We start from the raw sequence: 26,342 nt of genomic DNA on the forward strand, positions 1-26,342 counted from the left end.
TAGTGAAATGGCATAACCACCAATTCATCCATCCCCAGTCCCTGCAGCTGTTTGTAGATCCTTGCAATCGGCAGCTCGATCGCCACTGCAGTATGGTTCTGGATTTCCTTCCTCTCCTCCTCTAATGAAGGAGGGATTCACCTTTTCAAATATAGAGCAGTAACCTTCTTCTCCCTCCTCCCACTTCTCTCAATTATCAGGTGTGCACTATATCTAGGAATCTAATTTTAAATTAACTTGTCACCCTACATCCCATCTGTAGGGGTTTACAATTTTAAAGCAATTGCCTTTGAGGTGACTTTATATACTGTTCCATTAATGTATACATATCAATTCTAGGGCACCTACAGACTACAGAATAAAATTCCCTCTTGACCAAGTGATCTTCAGGGAAAAGAAGTAGTTTGCATTTGATTTGCTGTAGAATCTCATTCTGTGGTATGTCAAAATCTAACATTGAGTGGGGCTGTTGAATGACTTATAATAATTGTATTAATACAAGACATTTTAGCGCAGTTTTGGTCTAAATACCAAATATCAGATGGATTTTCTTTCTCAGTTGTGTTCTATCATCCGTGGATATTTTAGTACAATGTAGGAGAGAGTGAAACTATTCTTGCCTGAATTTGTGAATATTTGCATGACCGCCCAAGGTATTGACTTGCCCTTGCAAGCATTTTTGCGTTAATTTTATTAAATAATTACGTAAATAAAATGATGGGAGCTTAGATTGTATTTGAGACTGTCAAATCCCTCGATTTTGCTGTTGTATATCACGCTGTTATTAGTGACATGATACAGATGTGTGATGCTGCTGTGCTTGCGCTGTCTCAACAGTCACCCTTAGGCCAGCCGTGTAACGCGTAGTTTGTACTTCATTCTTTATCCTGAGGTAAACAGCATTAGGGTCATGATACAGAAGAGTAATTTTCCTTTGGAAAAGAGAATTTTGTTTCCCTTTCATGCCCCTACAGTTGTATTCTTGCCAGACAAGATGAAGTGATTTTGGTTGTGACATAACTGATAGTTTCTTTTAAAGGAAAAGAGTCTCGCGCTTCTGTGACAGAAGAACTGAGACATGAATAACTCGAATACCAAAAATCGGCAGGTCTCTGCCCCTTTCCCATTAGCCTGCAGGCATCTAACTCTGCCAGGCACCCTTTTGAAGAAAAGGCAAGTTAGCGCTGAAAAGGAGCACTTGGAAACGGCAGCCTGGGAGTCAGGAGCAGCAGCAGAGGCAAAGAGAAGGTGCTTGTGAGGGAAAGGCAGGGAAGAGATGAAAGAGTTTGGCAGAGCTGTAGTGTAGAGGCAAGCGAGGATGGCAGCTGTGTCGAATACCTGGATTAGCGAGTTGACTAAACTTTTAAAGAGCTCCTAAGTGCAAGATTTTATTGTTCCATTAAGAAAACAAAACAAAAAACTGGAACTGGCTATTCTAAAAGCACTTCAGCAGAAGCTAAGCAAATCTTGTATTGGCAATTTAAAAATTGAGTAGGCTGTTGGTCTCGCTTAGTTTGTGCGTACTAGTTTGCATGTTTTATATATAGTACAACTGGGGATGCATAAAAAATACAATTATCTTTTGGAACTTTAGGTGGTCAGTTCAGAGTGACAGCAAATGAACCAATTGATTAATAAACCAAAACGCTATCTGTATATTTGGGTACCAAGAAGACTGGGGATCGCTTACTCCAAAAGAGCAACAAGGAGCTGTGTGCTTAGGATTGCAGGTAGGCCACTAATTTGAACATAATTTTCAGGATTTTATTACGCAGGCCTTATTTTCAAAGACAGATATGCACACATGCTATTATTTTTGGTTCAAAGGTAGTCAAAGTAGAGTGAAATGATAGATTGCTGTCTCTGAAGAGAGTGAAGTATTCTAACGAGAGAGTGTGCCCCTACCGGAGGTCTCGCAGGCAGACAGATGTCCAACCATGCAGTGTACCCGGAGGCAAATTGCAGAATGAAGTCAGGGAGGCCGTTTAGCTCAGTGACAGTGGAATATTTTCCACAGCTGTGCCTTAACAGCTCCCGTGTAGACCTGGATTTATTTTGTGAAGGGGTAAAAAGACAATCACATGGTAGCGAAAAGGAACGTAATTCTGGCTGTGGAAATAAAGCTGAGTCATTTTAAGATTCTCAATACTTTTTTCTCTCTCCTTTTTTTTATTTTTTTTTAAATTTCAATATATAAATCCAAATATTTTTTCAGCGAACGGCTAATTCTTCTTGCAGTGTGTACCACACAGCTCTGTGTAGTCGCCTGTACAAGGGCAGGTGGGTGGAGATCTGGTAAAACTTTGGACCACAGTTCAGCTCTCCGCCTTGCCGTTCCCTGCGTGACTAGCGTGTTCTGCAGTCACTAAGACTCTCTCTAAAAGTCCTTTCTTACGCTGTTTCTTTGCTTATGGCTTAAGGAAAGTAAAATCTCTAAGCACACAGATGTGCTTCAGATTAATACTGTGTGCATAGTAAAGGCTAGACAGTGAAACAGAAGCCTTACATTCTTGATATTTACTTATTTTTAAGTAAACGCATCTATTGGACTGACGTTAACCTCTGTGCTGCATGTATACAATCAAAAATGCCAACTCTCAAAGACGCAAGTGTCCATAATACTTTTTTTTTTAAAAAAGAAAAGTCTCCAGAGTATATGCTGATGGAATTTTTTTTAGTCTTTAATGTCAGTCTGTTTCAAAAACATTCTTTAACAATGAAGCACATGCTGTACATAGGAAAAAAGGGTCTAAAAATAAATAAATAAATGTCTTGGTTTGATTTCTTTGCCCCACCACCCTAAGTTAGACAAGTAGTATGTTACCTGCTGGATTACAAATGCTTAATGCCAGAGGGAGAAGAGAAAGTACAACAATTTTTATATCCATCTGTCTGTATCTTACCCGTAAATATGCATCTATTTGTATGTATATGTATAACTATAAATAACACTTATAACCAAAATATTTATAAAATAGAAATATAAACCCCCTCTACGCTATGTGTAAAGAGATGTAAAATATATATATGTTTTACAGATGGGGGTTATATATAGTTACATGCATGCTTACGTAGAGAACAGAACAACAAAAAAATCCGAAAACAAACCCCAAAATAAAACTGAGCATAAGTAGTTGTTCAGTTTTAGTCTGAGAATGTCATGAAAATAATTCCAAAGGTTATTTTTGGTAGTTTCAAGATCAAGTTCTCCATGGCTGCTCAGGGGCTGAGGTGAGCTCTCAGCTGTGGTTTCTTCCGAATCCAGCCCCTCTGGGACCTGGAAGATCTGCCTGTCCCAGCCTGAATGGGGCTACTGGAAGCACTTTGTGGCTGCTGGAGGACACCGAGCATGTCTGCTTCCATGGAAAGTTGTCAGGCACATGAAAACTGTGCTTGAGGGAAAACTTCCGGACATTGACTGTTTTCTATAGAACACTTTGATTTTTCAGGAATTGTCCCATGTCATTGGAAGAGTGGGCTGGGCAGTGCATTCTGCATTTGTAGTCCATGGCAACCGTTTGTAGTCTCGCTGGCTGGTTTGGCGAAGTGAGATGTGACCTGGGGAGGGTTTTGCTCAGCTGCTGGAAAACCACAAAACCTAGAAAGCCAAGAATGTTTCAGACCAAACTGTTGAAACATTTTGATTTCTCCTCAGGAACATTTGTCCAGTCACGAGTCACCTTTGAACTGGCACATTTCAACTTTCCCCTTTACATTTATCAGAAGGTGACCACAAAATAAATAATGTGTTTTTACATTCTTTCCCTGGTTCGTTTACTTTGTGCATTAGACAGTGCTCTGTAAATTATAGTTCCAATTTTTCTCTTGAATAGTCATTCATGCGTGTTACCGTTTCACTTGTGCTGGAGATCTATTTAAATGTTACCCAGTCCTCAGAGAGAGGGAAAAAAAATATTTTTTAAAAAAATAGGAAAATGAAATAGTAAAATGGAAGAAATTGTTGGGGGGAACTAGGGAGAGCACAGTAAGATAGAGTTTCTTGGCTTTGTTTTGTTAACATACTTGTTCTCAGATTGGTACTATTATTGTTTCTGATGTTTTGCTCGTGTCGCTCACAGCTTCATTAAAAAATAATCATGAAAACAATATTTACCTTTTTCCTGTGTCTAAATGTTAGGAAAATAATTCATTTATTTGTTGAAGTAGCAGTTTGGTTGGGAGTTGAAGACTTCCGTTTTTGGGGGGTGAGGTTAATTAAATTGACTATTAGAATCACGATGCCCTGCTATCTTAACGTGGTTCATTTTTTGTGTCCTATTTTAAGAGCCTTCATTTCTTCATATTCTTTCCCTTCCTATTCTATTAGCATATGAAAACGGAAAAGCAATTGAACCGAACTGAGTTTATCTGTGAATACCTTTTGGTTTGGCTAGCAAATTGAAAGCAAAAGGCCAGGATGGAGGAGTGTCATCCGGGGGTAAGGCGAGACATTTGGTTTATAAAGGTGGGTCTCCCCGGAGGCTGGGAGATTGCTTGGGTTGGGGGGAGGAGCCAGGAATGCTGCCTGTTCTGCGCGGCTGAGCCATGGTGCACCTCTTGGTCCCAGCGTAAAGCTTCAAACTTGTGCTGCGTTGTAGCTAGGGGATAGGATCTGTCTGTACAAGATACACCTGTACGTGCCCTAAGCACTTCTTTCATTTTTCTTTATTGCAAGCGTAGGTTAAACTGATGTAAAGAAGAGAAAGGAGGTATGGAAGGGAGGAAGATGTTTTGAATCGCTAGTGACCACAAAACGGCTTCCTCCTGGGGCAGCCATGCGGCTATCTGTAAGGAATAGCTTGTTTTGGTTTTTTCACTGTTCAAGTGAAATATAATTCAGGCTTTAAAGGATGGGGTTTTTTTTTTGTGACCTGCAACATTTTGTGCTATAAAACTAAAGATGAATCTTGTTTTATTATGTTTTCTCTTTCCATATTAGTAGTTTAAGTTTTGGAAAGTGGGAGGGCATGGAAGTTTGCCAGTACTAATGAGGCAGAGTTTTCTTATTTTAGTTTGGGAACTTAGCAAAGGCAATTCATGGAAAAATTGTGTTTTCTAAGTATGAATAGCGGCCGTTCTGCATTATTTAGATAGTGGTTCATAATGTGCCGCTGAAGTAAGTGCTCAAATAATAGAAATATCAGTAACTTTATGGAGGAAAAATGTTACTTGCAAACGTATTTTAAGTTTCCATTTTCATACAACTTCATAGGTCTCTGAGACTTGCTTAATATGTATTGGACAAGAAAACAAAGTTTAAATTACATTCGTTTGTTTGCTTTAATTATAATTTGAGATTTGCCTAAGACTTCTTTGTACTAAATTGTTTCTCTTAGGTCAGCTCTTCATCCTTCTTGAGTAAAAAAAGTAGTAATGTACACATTAAACATCTGCTGTCAATTTAGGGGTTAAGAACTTTTGCTTCTTTGAAACTCTGATTGTATTACAGCACAAATACTTTATGAATATTTATTAAGGTATTGTGGGTTTTTTTGTTTTGGTGTGTGTTTTTTTGTTTGTGGTTTGTTGCAGGTTTTTTTATTGGTTGGGGGCTTTTGTTTGGGGTTTTTTTTTTTTGGTTTTGGGGTTTTTTTGTTTTGTTCTTTAGGAGGAGGAAGCTCTGTGCAAGGCGCAGGCAAGTTTGCTTTTGGTTAATCAAACTGTCGGTGGTGTCAGGACAGCAGCTGTGCAATAGGACCAGCAGAAGGCATTTTTGAAATATTTTCCTCAAGAATCTCGGTACTGTGAAAAGGAAGATTATTTCAGCTGTTTTGTACATGATTAATGAAAGGAATACTTAAGGAAATACCGTGTGACCAGCCAGGTAGTAGCATGAACACACTGTACCGTTCCCTTTTTTTTTTATTTAATATAGTTGCAAGTCCACAGTTATTTGCACTGGACTGCTGTCATTCTAAAATAGATCACTTCTTACACCTAAACTACTTCGCATAATTTCTAGGATCAAATCACAAAGCTTGATGTAATGCAAAATTACAGCCTTCTTGGTTTAAAAGAACAAAAAAAGTATTTGCATAATAAGCACTATGTTCTGTGTTCTTTAATATCTGTACTTTTTTTCCCCATAAAACCCCAAAAGTTAGCCCGTATCTTCAGATACCAGTAACTTCCATAAAATTTCTGGTTTTCATCACACATGCATCTGTTCCTTCCCTTTTTCATACTTATCAGGGAAAATATTTATTCTAAATGTGCTCTCATATAATTATTTTTTTGCGGTGTTCACTGGATAACAACAGCTGCCAATGTTCTGATCACTTACAATCATAAAATGTTCCACATGAGTTAATTTCTGTCGTTAACTTCCATGGTGATTTAGAAGTAGTTGTAAGGCCTTACGCTGTTTGCTGGGTTTGTTTTCATTTGACTTCAGAAATTGTCGTTTCGTCCCTAGTACTTTTGGTTAAGAATAGCACATCGGGCCAGCGGTGAACAGAGTCATTACTGCTTGAAAAAGCCTTGCTCCTGCGCTCTCCTGAGCCTTCTGTATTTCTCTGCCCACGTTTTCATACCGAGTCTTTAGAAAAAAAGCTGTGAGAGATGCCAAACCTTTTGTCCTGAGAAACATCCTCAAGCACGCATTGCTACGCTGATTACATTTCGTAGTGTATTGGCCTTCTGGTAAAATGCAACATTTCTAATGATTTTATAATTTATTAAATTGGGGGAATGAGGTGAATTTTCGATAGAATACGTTAATTAAACACGCATTAAAAAAACTTCACAACACTTTTTTGGGGGCAGAGGAAGTTCAGAAGTTATTTCACTGCATAAAGTAAATTTACAATGCAGTGGATATTTCCAGATGTTTTAAGAATTCCTTTCAGTTAAAGTAGCGTAATCCAAACTGAGATCTCCACGATTTTAAAACCCAAAGTATCCCTGAAGAGACAGGAGCTGTGAGAGAGAAATGGGAGAGAAAACATGTGCAGGAGAAGGCATAAAATTAGAGGTTAGATGGGGCATGAGTTAAGTGGAAAGTATTTAATTGCTGTACAGAAGAAGGGGCACATAAATGACAATTTTTACACGCACAGAGAAGTGTAGATACAGCATTAGGAGATAACGTTTTCTAGCTCCACAGGTAGGATTTATCTCGCCTAGCTTTGCCCGCCTAAAGCTAGGCATCTATTTAGGCTGTTGAATTGGCTCCTTCTAAAGTCACAGGAGAGAATACGGAACCTTTGGGGGAATGATTAATTTGTCTCGTTTTAGAGAGATATCCTAGGATGATGTGACTCGTCTTCTGGAGGTGTCCAACATTTTGCATCGATGAGAGACAGCTAGAGAGGTAATTTTGCTTGGGCACATAGCTCTTAGGCTCCTGAGGTAGGAGAGAGATTTCAGCTGTGTTAAAGTCATATTCTAGCTTCTCATTTTCTCTGCAAAGCTCTTCAGTTAAGGTGGTTTGTAGTCCTTCATTTTTACAATTACCACATGTACTGTTGTCCAAGGTTTACACAGAATAATTTTTTTCTTCGTGTTATTGTTTTAGTTCAAGTAGTTGCTTTCATAATTGTCATGTGCTAAAAAAAAAATACTCCATTTTGAAGTGGTGCAGTGTATAATCTGTAACTGAATTTTGTTCAACATTATCACATAAATTAACACTTTGTGGTTTGTGTAGGAAATAGGAGGCATTTGTTTTAATTTTAGAATCGTTGAAAAAGGCTGCATTTGTTTTTCTCCAAACAAGCAGATAAAACCTTAACTGAAAACTAAACTAAAGGTACATAATAACACAGGCTTGTTCCCTAATGATGGTATCTGCAAAAACATCGATTTGGTCTTTATCCTCACACATCAAAATATCATCTGAAACTGTTCAGTTGCCCATGGCCTACATAAATATTGTAACAATAAAGGGGGAAGAGATCTCTCAGTCATGTTCTTCATAATGGATTAAGAATTTGATCTCGCTTTTTTGATGAGAAAGGTCATGATTACTCACTGTTGAACAGAAAGTCACTCTAAAGGTTACAGACCAACAACCAATTTCCCAACACAATAGTCTCTTTGGCCTTTATATAGTTTGTAATCATGCATTGCTTATTGACCTTTGCAGATTAAATTATTTTTTTTAAGCCTCAAAAATTAATACCTTCTTTTTATTATATAAAACTTTCATAATGGTAGATGGCACAAATGTTATATGTCTCACACCCCTCTGCCCCTGAAGGAAGCTTTCTTTTCAGGGGGCTAATCAGCTGAAAAGTCAGCTAGTCAGCTCTCAGTTCATGGTGGTGCGTCTGCTGAAGCCTTTCTCTCAGCCTCGAGCAGCAGTAGGAACTGGCGGTGGATGGGGCTCAAGTTCTGCTCCACTCTTGAGTGCTAGATTGTGGTGAGACTACACAGCCCCTTCATTTCCTTCCCATCTGCTTCACCCTCCTGTGGCCTGTCCTGCCTTGCCTCTCCTGTTTAGGGTGCCACAGTAGAACTGGAAACAGAAAAGGGAAGGCTGTCTTCTTTCAGTTGATGATTATTGTCTTCCCTTCTCCTAGTTTGCACCACGGTGAAGAACCTGGTCCACCCCCTTGATAACATCATCATAGGTATTAGTGGAGCAGCTGTTGGGTGTCCTCTAAAGCCATCCTTTCTCCAGGGTAGTCAAGCCCTGATCCTACAGTCTCTCCTTACAGAGCAAGTACTCTAGGCCCTGGTGGTCTTGTGGCCTCTGGTGGACTTGCATCAGTTTGTCAAAGTCTTTCTTGTATTAGGGATCCCAAAACTGGATGCTATTACAGATGTGGTCTAAGAAGTGCTGAGTAGAAGTGGATAATCACCTCCCTTGACCTCTTAGCTGTGCCCAAGATGCTGTTGACACTCTCTGCTGCCAGGGCATGTTGCTGACCTGTCCTCTGCTCACTCTTTGCTGCCAGGACCCCCAGATCTTTTCTGCAGAGATGCTGAGCCCAGCCACCTAGTTGTTTACCCAGCTAATCGTCCACCTCTCCAGAACATAACATCCCAACTGGAATATAAGGAGTAGGCCAACCTGTTCATTAGCTAATAAATTTTCCTTTGTTTTCTCATACTAGCATTACATTTGCGCAAGCCTTCTTGTCTAACAGTGCAACCTCGTTCTTGGTTATTCATTAATACGTTATAAATGGCTGAAGTAAACCCAAGTTACAGGTGATTTATCATAGAATGGTCTGGGTTGGAAGAGACCTGAAAGGTCATCTAGTTCCCAACTCCCATGCCCTGGGCAGGGACACCTCCCATAGACCACGTTGCTCAAAGCCCCATCCAGCCTGGCCTTGAACACTTCCAGGGATGGGGCATCCACAACTTCTCTGGGCAGCTTGTTCCAGTGTCTTACCACCCTCTGAGCAAAGAACTTCTTCCTCATATCTAACCTAAATCTACCCTCTCTGTTTAAAATCATTACTCCTTGTCCTATGGGTACACTCCCTGATAGAGTCTCTCCCTATCTTTTCTGTAGGCCCCCTTTGGGTACTGGAAGGGGCTCTAAGGTCTCCCTGGAGCCTTCTCTTCTCCAAGCTAAACAAGCCCAACTCGCTCAACCTGTCCTCATAGGAGAGGTGCTCCAGCAGGTCCATGTCTTTCCTGTGCTGAGGACTCCAAAGCTGGATGCAGTACTCCAGGTGGGGTCTCACCAGAGCGGAACAGAGGGGCAGAATCATCTCCCTCAACCTGCTGGCCACACTTTTTTTGATGCAGCCCAGCATGTGGTTGGCTTTCTGGGCTGCAAGCCTGCATTGCCAGCTCATGTTGAGCTTCTCATCCACCAACACCCGCAAGTCCTTCTCCTCAGGGCTGCTTTCAGTCCATTCTCTGCCCAGCCTTTATTTGCACTTGGAATTGCCCAGCCCAGGTGGAGACCTTGCACTTGGAGTTGTTGAAATTCATGAGGTTTGCACAGGTCCACCTCTCAAGCCTGTCGGGGTCCCTCTGGATGGCATCCCTTCCCTCCAGCGTGTTACCTGTTGATATTCATACAGCCTCCTGATTGCTATGAGAATATGGTACATGTGTGTATGTCCTTGCCATGCCGATATCCACGGCCTGCTGCAGAGACAGGATCTTCTCTCGCTCCTCTGGCAAAGACAGTTCAACAGCCTTGCTTTTCAGCGAGGAGCTTAGTCTCAGTGTATTCTGGTCATCATATTCCTGTGCAAGAGCAGAGTGAAATCGATAAGGAATCCTTATCAATTTTGATGATTCTCACTGGTTTCTTAAAAGCAATTTTAAAAATAACTAGCCTTTCTTTTTTTTTTTGTATCTGAGACTTGAAGTGGAAAAGTAGTTGTTTGCATAATTGATAGGGTGCAGCATCTAACTATAAACGCACATGGAAAGGAAGGAATTGCTGATGATCACAGCTAGCATTTTTGGTTGTATTTCTGAGTTGAAGGCAGACTATGCTCATAACAAAAAATCTGGAAGTTCACTTTCTCATGAAATAAAATACTGAATAATAAGATCAGCTGGTTTTGGTTTTTTTTAGTCTAAAATCCTCATTTGGTTTTTTGAACCTTGAGAGACACTACCAGAACTGGGAGAATTTATTAAATAGAGCATTCTGTACTGAGGTTTTTAGCTGCAGTGCGTTTGGAGTGAATATTAATTTTCTAATCCATGCTATATCACACTTATCTGTGTAAATAAGTAGAGCAGTACCTGAATCATATGAAGGATTCAATCTGTAACGGTTTTGGGCAGGAGTCCCTCATCTGGCCCCACATTTGAGCTGTGGAGAAGCAGTACTTTAGATGTTCAAGTTGCATAAAGAGCTGAATGAGGATGCAGAACTGCACTGCAGAGGTGTAGCGGAGCCCTGGGTGCCTGGGTTGAATGATGAGCATGTTCTGCAGTCCTGTCTCAAAGGGGAGCAAGGTCTCTTCATGTAAGGATGGCCTTGATACCTTCAACATCCATACTGGCATAATCTAGAAGGGAATATCTAGAGATTGTTAGATGACATAATTACAGTAGCTCAGAATAAAGCCATTGTTTTGTAAAATCAGAGTAAGAAAGAGCTGTATCAGTTTCATGTAAAAATACAGTCCCAAAGGTTGATCAGAGGTCCTGTGGGAGCAGCCCCACCTCTTTCCCGTCTATTACCAGACACCTTTTTATGGAGGGGAAAGATGGCAGCCCCAAAAGAAAAGAGCTTGTTGTACAACCACCTGTGTCTTCTGCACGTAATTGTCTTTCCTGTTACCTTAAAACTGTTAACCACTTCCTTCTAGAGGCCAAAACGTTTTTAGTGCTCTACTTGTATTTACAGATCTTCACTAATTCTATTTCTTAGGCAGGGGCTTTGTCAGGAGTGTTGAAAGCTCTTAAAATCTTGTCCAGTGCTTAATATGAGAATATTCCTTTTAGACTGATTGCGGCATTTAGATAAGGAGAATTTACCTGTGTGGGAAAGTCAAATAGGTTCCTTTGTAACGGAGTCTGAGGCTTAATTTAACTAATTTGCACAATCTTTTGTATGTTTGTATGTAATGGCACCACAGGTTTTACATACATAACGTGGTTTGGCTTTGTTAGTTGGGGTTGACTGCTAAGGGCCGTAAGTTACAAATATCAACATTATGGATGATACTAACACATAAATAAATGCCTTACAGCTGAGAAAGTTGAAGTCCTTTGCGAGCAATAATTAATTAAACCTTAAAAGAGTGCCATGAGATGGCATTATCCCGTTTTACAGATGGTAGAACACAAAGGCTAAGTGTACTGTTCAAGGATAGGTAGCCAGGCATTGTCAGATCAGAGATTAAAACCCAGACCTCCTTTTTATAGGATCATGTTCTAATTCACTTTGTGTTTCTACTGCTTTGAAATTTGCTGGTGCTCGCTCTGTAAGGCAACTTTTTCATCTCATTTGATCTTTGTTGTATGAGACGATCCTTGGGGAAAAACAGGGCATTCCACCAGCCTGCTTGTATTGTAAGTCTCCAAAAGGGAGTAGGTAATAACTTCTGTCCTTTTGGGACTGTCCAGGCTAACTCAAGATGTAAGCACATACGTTTCTTTCAGAACACGTTATTTTATATTAATACTTTGCCAGTAGATACTAAGAACAGGTTTATACTGCTGCGGTTTCCTTAGCATAGCCAGTATGGAGAGGGGGGGAGTGGGTATTGCTGATACTCATGTAAAGATAGCACTGATGGGGGAAGAAGGGAAGAGAAGGAGTTTGGGGCATTTCAAGTCATGTAAGTGTTGTTTTAAGAAATCTTGCTACTTAAAACTAGTCTTCATGGTTACATAAAGAGTTTCTACTCTTTGAGGTTGAATGATGTCAAAGACTTTATCTCTGCTTTGGCACGTGGTATCACACAGCAGCTGAGGCTCTTCGGCTTGTGAGATTTTTTTTCCAAGTGAAGAGGGAGCACATGTTCCAGTAGGAATTTCAACATTGGCGTGTGTTTCCCCTGGGGGTGATGGGGATGTCATGTTGTGTCCGGAAGGCAATCTGGAATGCTGCCCTCATTGAGTTTCTTTGCAAGTCACAGTGAATGAAATCATCTGCTTTCTGTCAAAGGATTTTAGGGGAAGGAAGAAGATTTTTTTTCAGTAACAAAGTACTGTGTAGTAAACTCATTGACAAAATCCTCGTTTGGTCTGGTGCTTGTTTTAGAAGCCTTTTTAAAAACCTCGTCTCTGAAGTAGCCTGTGATAGGTTAAAGTGTACTTCCAGTATCCTCCTAACATAGCTGAGTTTGCTGACAGCCTTTAGTTCAGTGCATCTACAAAACCTAAATAATATCACACTTGAGAATTCCACCAGGTGTGATAAGCAAATAGGGTCATCATTTCACTTGGAAATAAAAGAAATTTGGCAAGTTTCCTTAAGCATTTGACTTTGATTGGAAATAACCTGAGGACTGGCAAAGCTGGTGTTTTCTGTTTTATTGTAATTTATTACATTTTGTTTTACTTTTATACACATCAGTTTTTGCAGAGCGTCTCAGTGAGGTGAACTGGAAAACAGCTGTAGTGACAGACGTGACAAAAGCTTTCGTACGGCTGTACGCAGTGTTTGAGAGGCCAAGCACACAAACACAAGATGCGTAGTCCGCACCCAGAAATGTGTGGAACTACAGTGGATCACAGCTTCTTTTCTCTTCAGGAAAAAAGATTGGGTGAGAGTGTCGGTATGATGATGACAGCCCAAAAACTGAATCACTGAAGAGAATGGAGGTCAGGCAAAATTTAATGTAATCAAATGCATGTTTTCCGTAAAAAATCTCAGTTTTGAGTGGAAAACTTTAAACTAGCCCTATTAGTAATCTGGGTCAAAGTAAAAGACAATTAAGTGAGGAAGAAACTATTTGAAGAGGAAGCGAATTTAGTTCAGACTTGGTGCTGGCTACTGGCTTTCATCGATTTATTACCATTTCAAGGTAATGTCACTGTTGCTGTGAAGAGGTGAGAAAGGTGAGTGGCAAAGAAAGAAAGTGCATCAGAGAGTGTATGATAATCGAATGCTAATGGCATGACATGGACCGATAATGAGGGAACAATGACTTGCCTGAAAGGTGTGACAGCTTGCTGGTAGGAACAGGGATGTAACCGGGTTTGCTTGCTCTCCCATGGAAAATTAAGGGAAGTGGCTCATATTCACCCTTGCTTTAGGAGTGTTGGTCCCTGCCCTCTTCCCTCCAAAGCCGCTAATGAATACACAAATGCACACTAGGACTCCCTGTAGCATTACACGTGCAATTCAGGCTCTGTAAAATTTAACTGCTTGCCGTGATTCCCTAGACAAGAAAACTTTCCTGTCTGGGACTCTCTGGCTTTTGCTTAACTGCCTGTTAAATAACTTTGCTACTTTTAAAAATCTATTATTTTTTTCCTTTTGTGATACTATATGATAACTAAAACCAAGAATTATCCTTGCATTCCTGCTGAGATGACTTAGCATCAGAATCATAAGCTAATTCTTGTATGACTCAGGCTTTACGGCTTGAGACAGTAGTCAAAAGCTCTTAAAACTTGAACTCTTCCCTCTTAAATAATTGGTGAGATTATGAGAAATCTCGGTTCCTGGTTAAACGAGTCCTGTATTTTCAGAACCATTCAGTATCTAGCAGCTCTTGGTACAGACAATCAAATTATTGAACGGTGTTGCAGTCATTTTAATAATTGAGTCATGTAGTTGCCAGCATTCCATAAGAGGTATTTAGTTCTCAGGCTATTAAGAGGCAATGCCGGGAAATGAAACCAGCCTTCCCTTTTTTGTTGTGTAGGATACTTTTTGAAAACAGTATATGCAACACTTTTTGCTTTTTAGCTTAAATGTATATGTTATGAAAGGTAAATAGAATTATCTGTTGCTGTTTTACCTTCTAAAGCCAATGGTTTCGTCGTGGTTTTGCACTTTATTGCTAAAATACATTTTTTTATTGAATAAAACGAGCAGTTGAGTGGATTGAGTGATAAACATTTTTTTTATATATCTGAAGAAAAATGATTTATCCCTGATGAAGATGCATGCGCATTAGACAATACACAGGATGAACGCTTTATTTGATTACATGTTCAAAATATGGATAGATTCTAAAACTTCAGAGATTTTTTTTTTTTTTAGCCTCATTACGCTACAGCTTAAATGCGTGATGTTTTCTGCAGTGTGATCAGCGTATTGGAAGTTGTGATGACTTGCATGTGGCAGAAGGAGTAACCTGAGTTCAGAGAACCCGCTGGACTATCTGCCTACCATCACCTAACATGATCAGGAGTAGGCATAACCCATTGTCTGTTGAGATACGTCTGCAAACCCCAACGTACAACTTGAATTAGTTATGAAGACCTGAGGAAAAACCCTGTTATTGCAATAATTATGAATGAAGAGAAACCATGAAACTATCATGAAGCTTGAAATCCCCTGTAAAAACAACACACACACCCCAAATCCTAAAACTCTTCACTGAGCTATTTTTTTTATTTTTTTTTTCAGTTTTCTCTTACATTCTTTCATGGTTAGAAAGCAGGAGGAGAGGTTCCTCTCAAGGTGTTGCTCTTACAGCTGCTACCGACACCCAGTTCTGCAAAACCGGGCGTTTGTCCTTCAGGTAGGCACAGTGGGGAATTCTGCTGCTTTTTCCCTGGCACTCTCCAGACTGACTTGTGATTTCAGCCTCTGCTAAAATCTGTGGCAAAATGCCAACCTAGTTTCAGTAACACCAGGAATTCAAAAGCCATTGTTTTCCAGCCCTGGTACTCCTTCTTTTCATTGGGTTTAATGAAGTGTTTCTTTAGCCGTGGAGAGCTGCGCTGAAATGTCAGTGATATCCGTTACTTGTGCCCTTATGTTATTCAGAAGGACTGATTTGTAGCAGCGTGAGCTGTATTAATAATTTCTATGGATGTGCGTGTAAAGTTTGTGAAAGATCAGATGGGTTGTTAGTTAACGTGAGGTTTTCTGTTTTTTTCCATTAGTGAAGGGTGGTATATTTAGATCTCTTTATATGGAAATGCATCCATGTTCTATTTACAGACGTCCAATAAAGATTCATAATATGAAGAGAAAATTGGGTTCCGAGTAGCCAGAAAGATTTAATTAAAAAACACTATATAAAATTAACACAGCCTATCTTCAGCTTCCTTGCGATCTGAGATATAAACAAGGGGGCTCTGGCTCGTTTTGCAAGTGGATTCAGGGAATTAGTGTGTTCTGTGTGTTTTCCAAGTATCGACTGATTTGGTTTGGATTATGTGTCCATATAATCTGATGAGAGCTGTTCCCTGAGGGCCGTAAGACTGGATTTATTTGGTTTTTAACCTGCCAGTGCCCTTTGGGGCCAAACATGCACTTATATATTCCTAGCATTGCTCTAAGTGCAGCAGCAAACTCCAGTTTTCACGCTATTGGTATGTGAAAGTACTGGGGTGACCACATTTTTATTTGGTTTTAGTTAGGGCCAGGTCTTCACTTTCCCTGTCAGGGTTTTCACCAATGGGACCTGTGTGAGAAACATTTTAACTCAGTTTTATCAGTTTTTTTTTCATTCAAGGGGTTTTTTTCTTTTTTTTTTTTTTTTTTTTTTCCCCTGGTGTTGCTGGCTCTGCCCACAGTCACAACTTCCAAATGCTATTTGCAAGGCTGTTTTTTTCCCTGAAAGCTTTTATTGCTTTGTTCACATTTAAAAACTGCGTGTCATTCTGTTTGACAACTCTTTAGTCTCTGCATGTCACCAAGTACTGTTTGAATGGTAAATGATGGTTCCAAATGCGAGAGTTTCAAATTAATGAATAGTGTGAAGCAGCAGAATGATTTCTAATAAGAATGAAAGTGTATCTTGTATTGGCAGGGAGTGATTAAATATGCAGCCTAAACTGTGACCAAACGTGAAAGGAAGAGGAATAATTTGTTAGTGGTCCGTTCCCTGTTCAAAAATGAAACTTATCTCAGCCTAATGAATGACTAATATCTTGGATACACCAACTTCACTAGCTTTACCTCACTGAAAAGCATGGATTACTCATTATTTGCTTTGGTTTAGGTAACGTTTAAAGCGGGTTGAATATATGCTGACAGTGTGAAATTGATTTTCACCTCCACCCTCACCCCCCTGAAGCTGAGCTGTCAGTCAGGTTCTGTGGGAAATGCCAACTTTTCAGGAGAGCAGAAAAATACCTCAGGTTTGCTGTCACCAGAACCTGCTCTCCTGAGAACGTGTTGGCAAGCACGAAGTGCTCTGGGTTGTTCTGTGCTGTGCGTGCTGATCACGCCTGGGAAGTGGGGATTTTTGAGGTGTCTTGAGTGGATCTGGTTCTAGTTATGGGTGCACAGTGTGTATTCATCAAATATCCCGTTAGACACGTTGATACAAATCCATGTGGGAAGCTGAATATACTTTAGATAGCAACTAAAGAATCGGGCGTCTTTGGCCTTAGCATTTCTGTTGGTTTATGGGATAGAACTTTTCTTTTACAACTTCGTCATCTTGCCACCTCAGCTCACTTTTGTGTTACAGCTATTGTAAATCCTTTCAAATTGAATTATCGTCTTGATTTTAAACAAATAAAAGCACGTTTTAGTGTTTGTGATTTGGTGAAGCAGGTGATTGGCAGCAAGAAATGGAAGTTTTGGACTTAAGTTAGAGGAAGTTGGCAGCCAGTGTGCTCCATTGCATTACCAAAGGCTGCACTAGAGGTAAATATCCATAGAAAAATGTAAATTGATTGTTTGCTATTCTTCCATTACATCAGTAAAGATTTAATCAGCTTCAGATGAGATTTTTATCCATTGTAGTTTTATAGTAGTGGTTTAAGTAATCAGGCGGGGCTGAAAATGAGATTTTAAACCTTTGATGCTATAAGATATCCCAGCCTTCCAGGCACAACATCTAATTATACCAGCCAGAGTTTGCTTTAGCTTTAATGAACAGTTGTGTCTGTGTAGACCAGTTCAGATTAAAGAAGAGAGATTCACACAGCTGCCCCAAACTGAGAGCGTATCTTCCATGGAAAAACTCTTCAGTCTCTGTGGACTCCAGCTCAATCGGGACTTTGACTGAAAGTCAAAGAAGGCATAAGATATTTACGTGGGGGACAGAAGTATATGATGTGGTGGGTATGAGGTGTGACTAGGGACGAGGGCGTGGGAGAGAACAGCTCTGCTGCCGGCTGCCCAGTGCCATTTAGGACCAGAGCCTTTTGGTGACCTTTGGCAAATCACGTAAGCTGTCTGCACCTTGTCTTCTGTGCTAAGAGAACATGCCTTCTTCACGGTAGTGTTTTGAGACCTAATTAAGATTTTCCAAGCAATTCCAGAACTTCACATGAAAGGCAATGCACAGAAAGCATTATAATTAACAGGAGCTTATCAGCTGAGCTTTACAGAATTAATAGATTCTTATAAATGTAAAACTGAATGCTTTTTTTAGAAGCTTTTCACTACATCCCATCCCTAAGAAGCACCGTTTGCAGATACAATATTGTAAGATTAGTGAAAATAGATGTTTATTTTGTTGTATTGGGCCTTTCTTCCATGTGCGTATCAATTCATATGCCTTATTGTGTTAGGGATCTGGAGGATTGGGAGTATGTGCCTCGCTCTAGGCTAGATCCAACATAAGGGAAAAAATTGATTAGGCTGTATCTGCAGATACTTTCCCATTTCTCCTATAAACATATGAGTGTTTTAAAATTCTTCTCTCTCTTCCAAAAACGAAAAAATGCGGTTAAAAATTAATTGACTGCCTTTTCCTGTGCGTTTCCCTTCCCTACATTTGGCATATTCAGGTATTGCTACTGCCAAAGGGGAGACTGAACTGCTGACAAGGGAGGATTCTGCTCTCTCCATTCACACGGCAAGCGTAGGAGTGACTGGACCGGAATTGGAGTCAGGAGGGCTGCGTGACCTGTACTGGGAGGAAGTTGTGGCTGGCTTGCATTGTACCAAGAGGTTATTGCCAGTACATGGTAGTTACAGTCGCAAAAAAACCCCAAAAGGCGAGTAACACAAGCAGTGGGTGCGGTACCACTACTCCGTAGTGCCCACTAAGGAATGTTTGGGTAAGAGCAGGTGAAGTCTTAGTTATACATCCACTTTAATAACAGCACAAGACCCAGCTCCTGCTCTAGACAACCATAGAGTTAAATAGATTGGGGCCAATACTTGATGACTGTGATTAAGAGCATTTATTTTCTGGAATTTAAACCATAAAAATATTACTTACAAAATGGATCTGATCAGGAAACGTGTAATATAACTGTATTTAATGATCTGGGTGGTCTGCTGGGTGGGGCTGGTTTGTGTTTGACTATAAAATCTGTCACCAGGCGTTCTTTCACAGTAGTTTGCTGTCTGGTAGGAAATGTATGTCAAGCAGAATCGATATTATCATTCCTTTTAACTTGTCTCTGCTTTTAATCATAACTGGGAAATAGTATATATGGTAGGGCACGGGAACCATTTGTCACAATGCTTTTATTGCCTTGTTCAGCTGCAGTACAGCATTCATTTACCTCTCTCGTAGCATGTTATTTCCGTTTGCAATATAGCACAAGGGAATTCTTATTTCATTTCCTAGAAGAAGATTTTGGCAAAATTAGAAGGCAAGTAACTCATCTTTGCCATATTTTGGATGGGGTTTTTGTTTCTTTGGGGTTTTTTTTTTTTTTTTTGATGAGCAAAATGGGAAATAACTGCAGAGACAGCACCAGATAATTTGGTTTCTAGGTTAGGTAGTGTTATGAAGCAAGAGGCAGTGATGATCTAGTGTTGTCTGATGATGATGTGATAATGCAGACGCAGGTATTTATTTGCTTTATGCTGTGATTTATCACAGTATTTATCACGGAGCACTTGAAATACAGGATCTCTGTCCTGAATTTAGCACTTTGCTTCCGGACTTTAGGCACTGCTTAGCCTGTCTTTAATGCAGAAGCTGTGCCTTCTTAAAAACACTGTTCGCTTGCTTCAAAATCAATAGAGAGATGTGGAAGGAAGAGAGGGCTAGTGTGAGAGAATGACATGGGCTAACAGATCACTTCATAGGTTTGCAGTAAGGCTGGTTGTGTGCTCGGATGGCAGATACGACGGATAATGAACGCCCTCTGTTTCTGAGAGTCACCCTCAGCCCAAGCAGTACTGGATCAGCTGGTGGAGTTTTCTGGTAAGGGAGGATAAGGTACTACAGCGTGTGGGTTGCAGTTGTGTGCCTGGCTTTGGGAAGGCAAAGAGTAATTAATTTCCCCTCTTCTGCTTTTTTCCTTTCCTCTGTGCTCTGTACAAGTCGTTCTGGCATAATGATTTGTTGTGCCCTGCAGTAGAGGGTGAGACAATTCAGTCCCTAGGAGAAGGAGTTGGTTTCGCACAGGGAGAAGGACTGAGAGAATGCAGCGTCAGAGTTAAGTTGTTGCTGTGGTTGTGCTGTGTCTGTCCTGCAGCTGTGTCTGCGTGAGTGCAGCCTGGGAGTTACGTTTGAAGGGGCTCCCGTCTGCCTTGCTTGAGTGGGTGGCGGTAGCGATGCAGCAGAGCTGAGAGAGATGTCAGCATCCCTGGAGCAGCAGCTACGGCTGGGTACCCAGGCCGAGAGGCAGCAGCCCCCTGCAGCATCGCACCCCTGGGCATCGTTAATGTTGGGAGGCTGAGCACGTCTGCACATGCGGCAATCCCAGTGCTAAAGGGCAGCAGATTTAACGCCAACACGTTTGCAGGCATGTTCTTGTGCCATTTGGTTTTTTTCACAGAGAAGCTGATGTATAAAGGGATGGTTAGATTGAGAATAGCATTGGGGTAAATAAACAAACCTTTACTTATTTCAGAATACTTTTGTATAATTAATAGTTCTGTACTGTTGCTTTGTGCCATTCAGACTTGTTTGGATAAGAAAATTTTTTTGAAATTTATTTTCTGGTAGGTTTTGATCAATACAATTCAACTCCCACCTGAATTTAAATTGTATTGATTATGATTTTGCCTTATAATATTGTAAAATTTGTATTTCTTTGTTTTACTGGCTTAATTGAATGAATATAAGGCCAAGGATGAAAGCAGTCATCTTAGTAAAAATTGATTTCTCTACCCTACAAGAGGATATGTACTTTGTATTTTAATGATGCAAAGCGGATAGAGGTAAGATAAATCAGTCTTCCATTGGAGGTTAGGCCTTGCTCATTGGAAAGAGCTATGATGGTTGAGAAAAAGAAAGAGCAAACAAATATTTAACTTTTTTGAATAAATACTTTGACTTTTATGAAGCCTTTTTTTCTAATACTTTTCTTGTTGTCAGACACGTTATGCATCCTTCAGAATATCTGAGGTATCTTAAAGGTTACAGGCTGTTTCAAGCACTTCTGGACCGCTATTAGTATGCTGCAATTGAAAGATAAAATAAAGAAGTAAAGTACAGGAGATTTTTACCTTGACAGCTGTTAATGTTATTTGTAATGTTTGCTTTATGCCTTCAGCTTCATGAGCAGTTCCACTGCGTGAAGTTGCACACTTGGGCGCTTTCACTGTTACTTTTATTTTTGTTGTCTGATTTATTTTTAACTGGAGAACATTTATGGGAGTGGCAGAGGGTGGAATTATCTTTCGCTTGGACAATAGCATGCAAGAAAAGCATAAGACATTGAAAAATACTATCATAAATAGTATTAATCATAAATCATAAAAATGGGCCAGTAGTCAGATAGATTGAAGCTCTAATGAGGGGTCTGTTACTGTTTTATTTGAAATGCATCAGATTTTAAGTCAATGATATCTTCCTAAATTAACAGCCCTACTAATTAAGGGAGAAGGGTTGAGTTGTAATCTCTTAGTGGCATAAAAGAGCTTTTTATGGGTGGGTGGAAGACTGTCGATGGCGTGGGGAAACAGGTGATAGGAATGGATGGCACGGAGCTGCTGGTAGGGAACAGTGGTGGACTGCAGATTGATGAAAAGCAAAGGTTCATCGACGTAGAGGCAGCTCGGGTACATTACTGTTAAATGATAGCATAGTTGGGGCACGCATAAGACGTTTTCCTTTTTAAAAAATAAATGAAATAAAATATGTACCAGTTGAGTTGGATTAATCAATTGTGAACCATTTGTTTATTCAGTTTTGTTTTCTAGAAGTGCAAATAAGATGGATACACATACGCAAATAAAGGCAAAATTAGCCTAATACACAGTGATTCATATAAAGCACCATTTAAATTCTAACTTGCGATTGGAAGATATCTTACACGTCAGATAACAGCGCACATTTTCTTTTTGATTGGTTGTGCACATAAACGATTCCAAGTTTTTGGCAGAGGAATTGTTGGCTTTCTTTGCCACAGACATGTGCCTATTACAGCGCAGAAGAGTTAGCAATTCGAAGTACCAAAGGATTTAAGAGGCTTTTTTCTTTGAATTCCTGTTCTTCCCTATTGAAAAAAAATGCAATAAAACTTTGCAGAGATTGTTGGAAATCCTGTAAAATGTAATGAAATATCATTTATCTATTTTAATTTACCCTACAGAATTACATGAGTAACGTAATCCACTTAAAATAAGCAGAATGGTTCAAGTACCTAGAGAAAAGTTATGAAACATTGCAAGAACCTTTACATAAAAGTTAAGAACAGAAACTTTACATGCAAATTACGAAGCAGTATTTGCAACAGAATCTGGTAAAGCGTATCCCCTTCGAAATTCACTGTTCGTCTAGCTGGACATACAATTCAAAGAGAATTTTGTGTGAACGGGAGCAGATATCCTAGTTATACATAGTAGGGAGTTATCTACGAGAAGAACTTCCATTGTAAATCACCATTTTTGACTGTGGTGTAGCAAAGGCTGTCCCCTGTAACCCGTATATTGAGGCTACATCTCTAGAGCAGGTGATAGCTCTAGGCTTAAATCTGCACCTAATCTAAAGACGTTGGCAGTCTAAGCTACCTACAGGAGGGCTGGTGCTGTAGTTGGAGCCTGCAGGGAGCCAGCTGACTTTCCAGGCAAGGAAAACCTGGATATCTGGTAGGGGATGCTCTGGCGTTGCTGGGGTTCACACCGTGCTCTGCATACAGCATGGGCACAGTGTCCCTGCGGGCCACTTGCGGTTACTCTGGCATCTCCGTAGTGTGGCATTTGATCAGGGATGCTGCGCAGCATAGTCGCCTTTTTTTGACGTACAGTGCTTGCCATGCCTGCTTTCCTTCCAACAACAAACTTCTTGTATTGATAAAAACCCTAATCTGGTTCTGCAGGTTAGTTCCCTTTTCTTCTGTTTTAAAACACAAAGCATCTTTAAACGCATCTTTCATCTCACCAACCATATAGCTAGAAGAGTCACGGTGACTGCCGCTTTGCACGGGGGTCAATTTATTGGTGATCAGATGCTTTGAGACAAGAAGTTCTGTCTTTAAAGTGTCAAGAATTCCATTCTTTGTATAATTTCCTGTCATTCCTATTTCCAGTCTTCATCAAGTCAATCATTTTGATAACTTGAAACAAGTCAGCTACGGTACTGGTGAAAATGTATACTTAGGAATGGTCCTGTTTTTGCATGATGAAACGACTTGTTAGCCTTTTATGCCTTTTAATTTTATTATTTTTTTAATAAAAGTTGTAATGCACAGACTGGAAAAAAAGGAGCTGGAGTTTATAGCAGAAAAATTTTGGAAATATGATGAACCAGGAAGCTGCTAGACAGTTTTCTGGTTCTTTTAACAGTCAGACTATATTTCACATCACAGTTTACATTGCAGATAATGTTAAATAGCATATGTTAACATTCTTTGGATGAAATCCCTAGCTTTCTTAAGTCAGTGACAGAATTCACATTGATTTCAAAATCCTACTCATTGTCTGATTCATAACCAAAATTCTTCGAAAAATGGTATCCTTGGAAGAAATTGTAGCCTGCAAAAGCCAGAAATGGAATTTGTTACTGTTCTGGCAGCTTGTGGAGTCTAAGGGAAAGGAGAGAGTGATCGAGTGCTGTAAACTAATCTTATACTAGGCAGTTTGAACATGGCTAGTAAAAGCTCGCAGTACAGTTCTAAAAGGACGATTGTAGTTCTACAGCTCAGCTGCGGTTTTACAGCTCTCGTGATACAACTTTTTTAAAGAGCAACAAATATTAATTCATTGGTTTCTCTCAGTTTTCTTAATGTGCGGCGAATATGAGATCAGAGAAATTTTTGGTTGACTCTAAAAAAGAAATCTGATGCAAATTCATTTGTGATCCTCTTAAACCACAAAGTAGCTGTGTTGTAAATTATTTCATGCATTTTCTCTAAGCTCATTCCACAGAGCTTTGTAATTAGTCTGTAATGGCCAAACGCAGTCCAGCTGAAATCGCTTGCATTCCACCTGCCTGCACCGAAGCAGACTTTGGACTATATATAATATGTGGGAGTAAGTGATAAGATCACAATGAATAGTCCCTCTGTTCAGTAATGATTGTGGGAAATTCTAAGAATGCCTAAAGAAAAGCATCTTTCTTTTGGAAAGAATTTCTTTGCAGCTTTAGGTTGCAAAGAAATTATATAGTGACTGCAGGCTATTGCCTGTACTTTCATAAGTAAAGTAAAACCCAAAAATGGTACTGTCAAGTTATGTCAAGTTCAAGTGGAGAGTTCCTCTCAAAAAAATGATAGCAAACTCACTTTGAAAAATATATAGACATAGGTCATTTGCACTTTTCTGTCTTTTATCACTCTTGGTTTTGCTCGTTGTTTGTTGTTTTGGAGCTCTGCAAAAAATCTTGAATCTTGTTCCGTGCAAGAGCTCCTCTGAACGCTCCTCTATTTCTAGATCGTGCTTTTCTTTAGCTTTCCCATAGAGTGGATTGACTGATTATTTTGTTCTCCTTTTCGCAAATAATTATTTAGCCTTACTATTTTTCCATGACAAGCCTCATTGAAGTGAGTACCATCATAGGCTTAAGTATATGCAAGATTAAAAGATCAAGTCCTTTCTGCATTGGAGTGCAACTTTATGGTATGTTGTCTGTTCAGAGTGTTCTTATAATTTCATAACAGGATACTTGGGACTGATTTTTTTTATTTTTTTTATTTTTTTTAATAAAAGGTGACAGAAGTACTTGACAGTCTACTTTTTTGTTAATTTTTCACTGAAGTTGGATAATCTTACATGCCAACTGCAGTGGTGTGCTTTATACTGTTTTCTTCTATATAAAGCTTCATGGAAAACGGTAGTAAACAGCAATGACCCGTGAAGTTTTTTGTGGCGTTTTACTGGTAACCATTACAGAATGAAACAGGGTTAGCATAAAGTTGGAGTAAGATTTAATTCATACATTGAAATGGATTAGAGCATCTGGGTGATGAACGACAATTCATCATTTTAATAGTAACTTAGAATTAAAATCTTTGCCAGAATTGTCTTATTAAATGAAATGAAAACTTCAACTGTTTACATCATAGAGTCCAGCCACTTGGAGGAAGGTATATGTTTGGCTCTCTGCAAGTTTGCATATTTCCTTTATAAATTATACTTCTTTGTGTCTTCAATATTATAGTCTATTCATATCTCTAAATGCATCAAACTGAAAATGTCATCCTAGTTTAGTTTTTATGGCTGATACTGGAAATGTTTAACTTAATGTTCTTAAGAAGGGAACTTTTTTACTCCAGTTGTATATTAAATGTCTATATGTTTTTATTCAGTTCTAAACAGGATGATTTGACCATAGTGACATCATGTATATTTGTGCATGTTCATGAACTCTTACTTGAATAAGAAGCTTCCAGTGCTGAAACCATTACCATTCAAATGATGTGGAAATATTCATGGATTCATTTATCATGTATTAGTTCCAAAAGGCATGCTTTTTAAAATGAGAAACATGGCAGAAGGTTTAGTGAGATCTGTGAGTACTGTGTTCTCACAGATGCGTGTCGTACTAGCTGGCTTAAAACGAAAATAGAAATAGGACAGCATTATGTGCATGAGTGTGAATAGTCCCGGGACTCAAGACCCAGCAGCCGTTGGGCTAGTAGCAAACTTGAGTTGACTTCAGTAGAAGAAATCCTGCTGTGAATAAATGACTGCCACAGTGGCTTCCAGTCTCTCAGAGCCTGGCTTATATGAATACATCCGGAAATGTAAATAGCCAGACTCTCCAGGAGTCAAGAAGAGACAACTTTGTTGGAATCTTCTGGAATTTCCTGAGGAAATCAACATTTTGTTGCATTAGAAAGGTCTTGTCTTCTTCCAGTGATAGTTATCGGTTGGATTGCTCTTTCAAAAACTCTGCTGATTGAGACTTAGCAACATTGTCAGGTCTGCAGAGGGATTTTCCCTGTCCCCAACCAAGGCGTCGGAATTGAAAACAAACTTTGTCACAGTTGTTTGTGTTTGGTGTGAGATTTTTACAGGAGGCCTCACGTAATTCCTTGTGCTGCTTTGCCAGGGGTGACCTGTGGCATATGTTTGTTCATCCATGGGAATGGCAGCGGTGAAAACCACTGTTAACATCCGCGGCATGGCCTTCTGGGGCAGAGAGGTCCTGCCACAGAGCACAGAGGATGACATTTGAGGTCTATTTCGAAGTGACCCCCATGGACCGACTGTCCAGGCAGGGTCAGTACCCTGGTCTTGTCTCAAAAGGAATAATGTTTGTATTTAAATAAAGTATGATTCTCATATGGTTCATCTTGCTGCTCCTGATCAAAATAATAGCTCCCCTGTTATTTCTGGTTGAAATGGTAATGAATGTATAATTACCACAGATTCCGTTTCAATAATTATCCATCACACAGTTGAAATCAGTGGCCCTGCTTGCAGATGTAAGTGAAGTGTATGTCCAGGTGATACGCTGGATTAAGCCACGGTGCACGTGATGTACAGAATTGAGTTCATTCAGGTTAAGAGAGAAGAGTTAGAGAAAGGA

At 39.7% G+C, this 26,342-nt stretch overlaps 1 protein-coding gene across 6 annotated transcripts in view; it reads left to right on the top strand.

The window, feature by feature from the left end:
• Nucleotides 1–26,342, top strand: part of PLCB4 (phospholipase C beta 4) — a 205,712-nt gene that overhangs the window by 37,931 nt on the left and 141,439 nt on the right. For 3 of the 6 annotated variants that reach the window (XM_054194796.1, XM_054194798.1, XM_054194800.1), the window contains exon 3: nucleotides 14,960–15,074. The exons of the other annotated variants lie outside the window; for them this stretch is intronic. The gene's annotated coding sequence lies outside the window, so the exon portion shown is untranslated. The remainder of the gene's footprint in view (nucleotides 1–14,959; nucleotides 15,075–26,342) is intronic. 6 annotated transcript variants of the gene reach the window in all.

Source organism: Rissa tridactyla, chromosome 3, assembly GCF_028500815.1.
Source record: "Rissa tridactyla isolate bRisTri1 chromosome 3, bRisTri1.patW.cur.20221130, whole genome shotgun sequence".
Taxonomy (NCBI): Eukaryota; Metazoa; Chordata; class Aves; order Charadriiformes; family Laridae; genus Rissa; species Rissa tridactyla.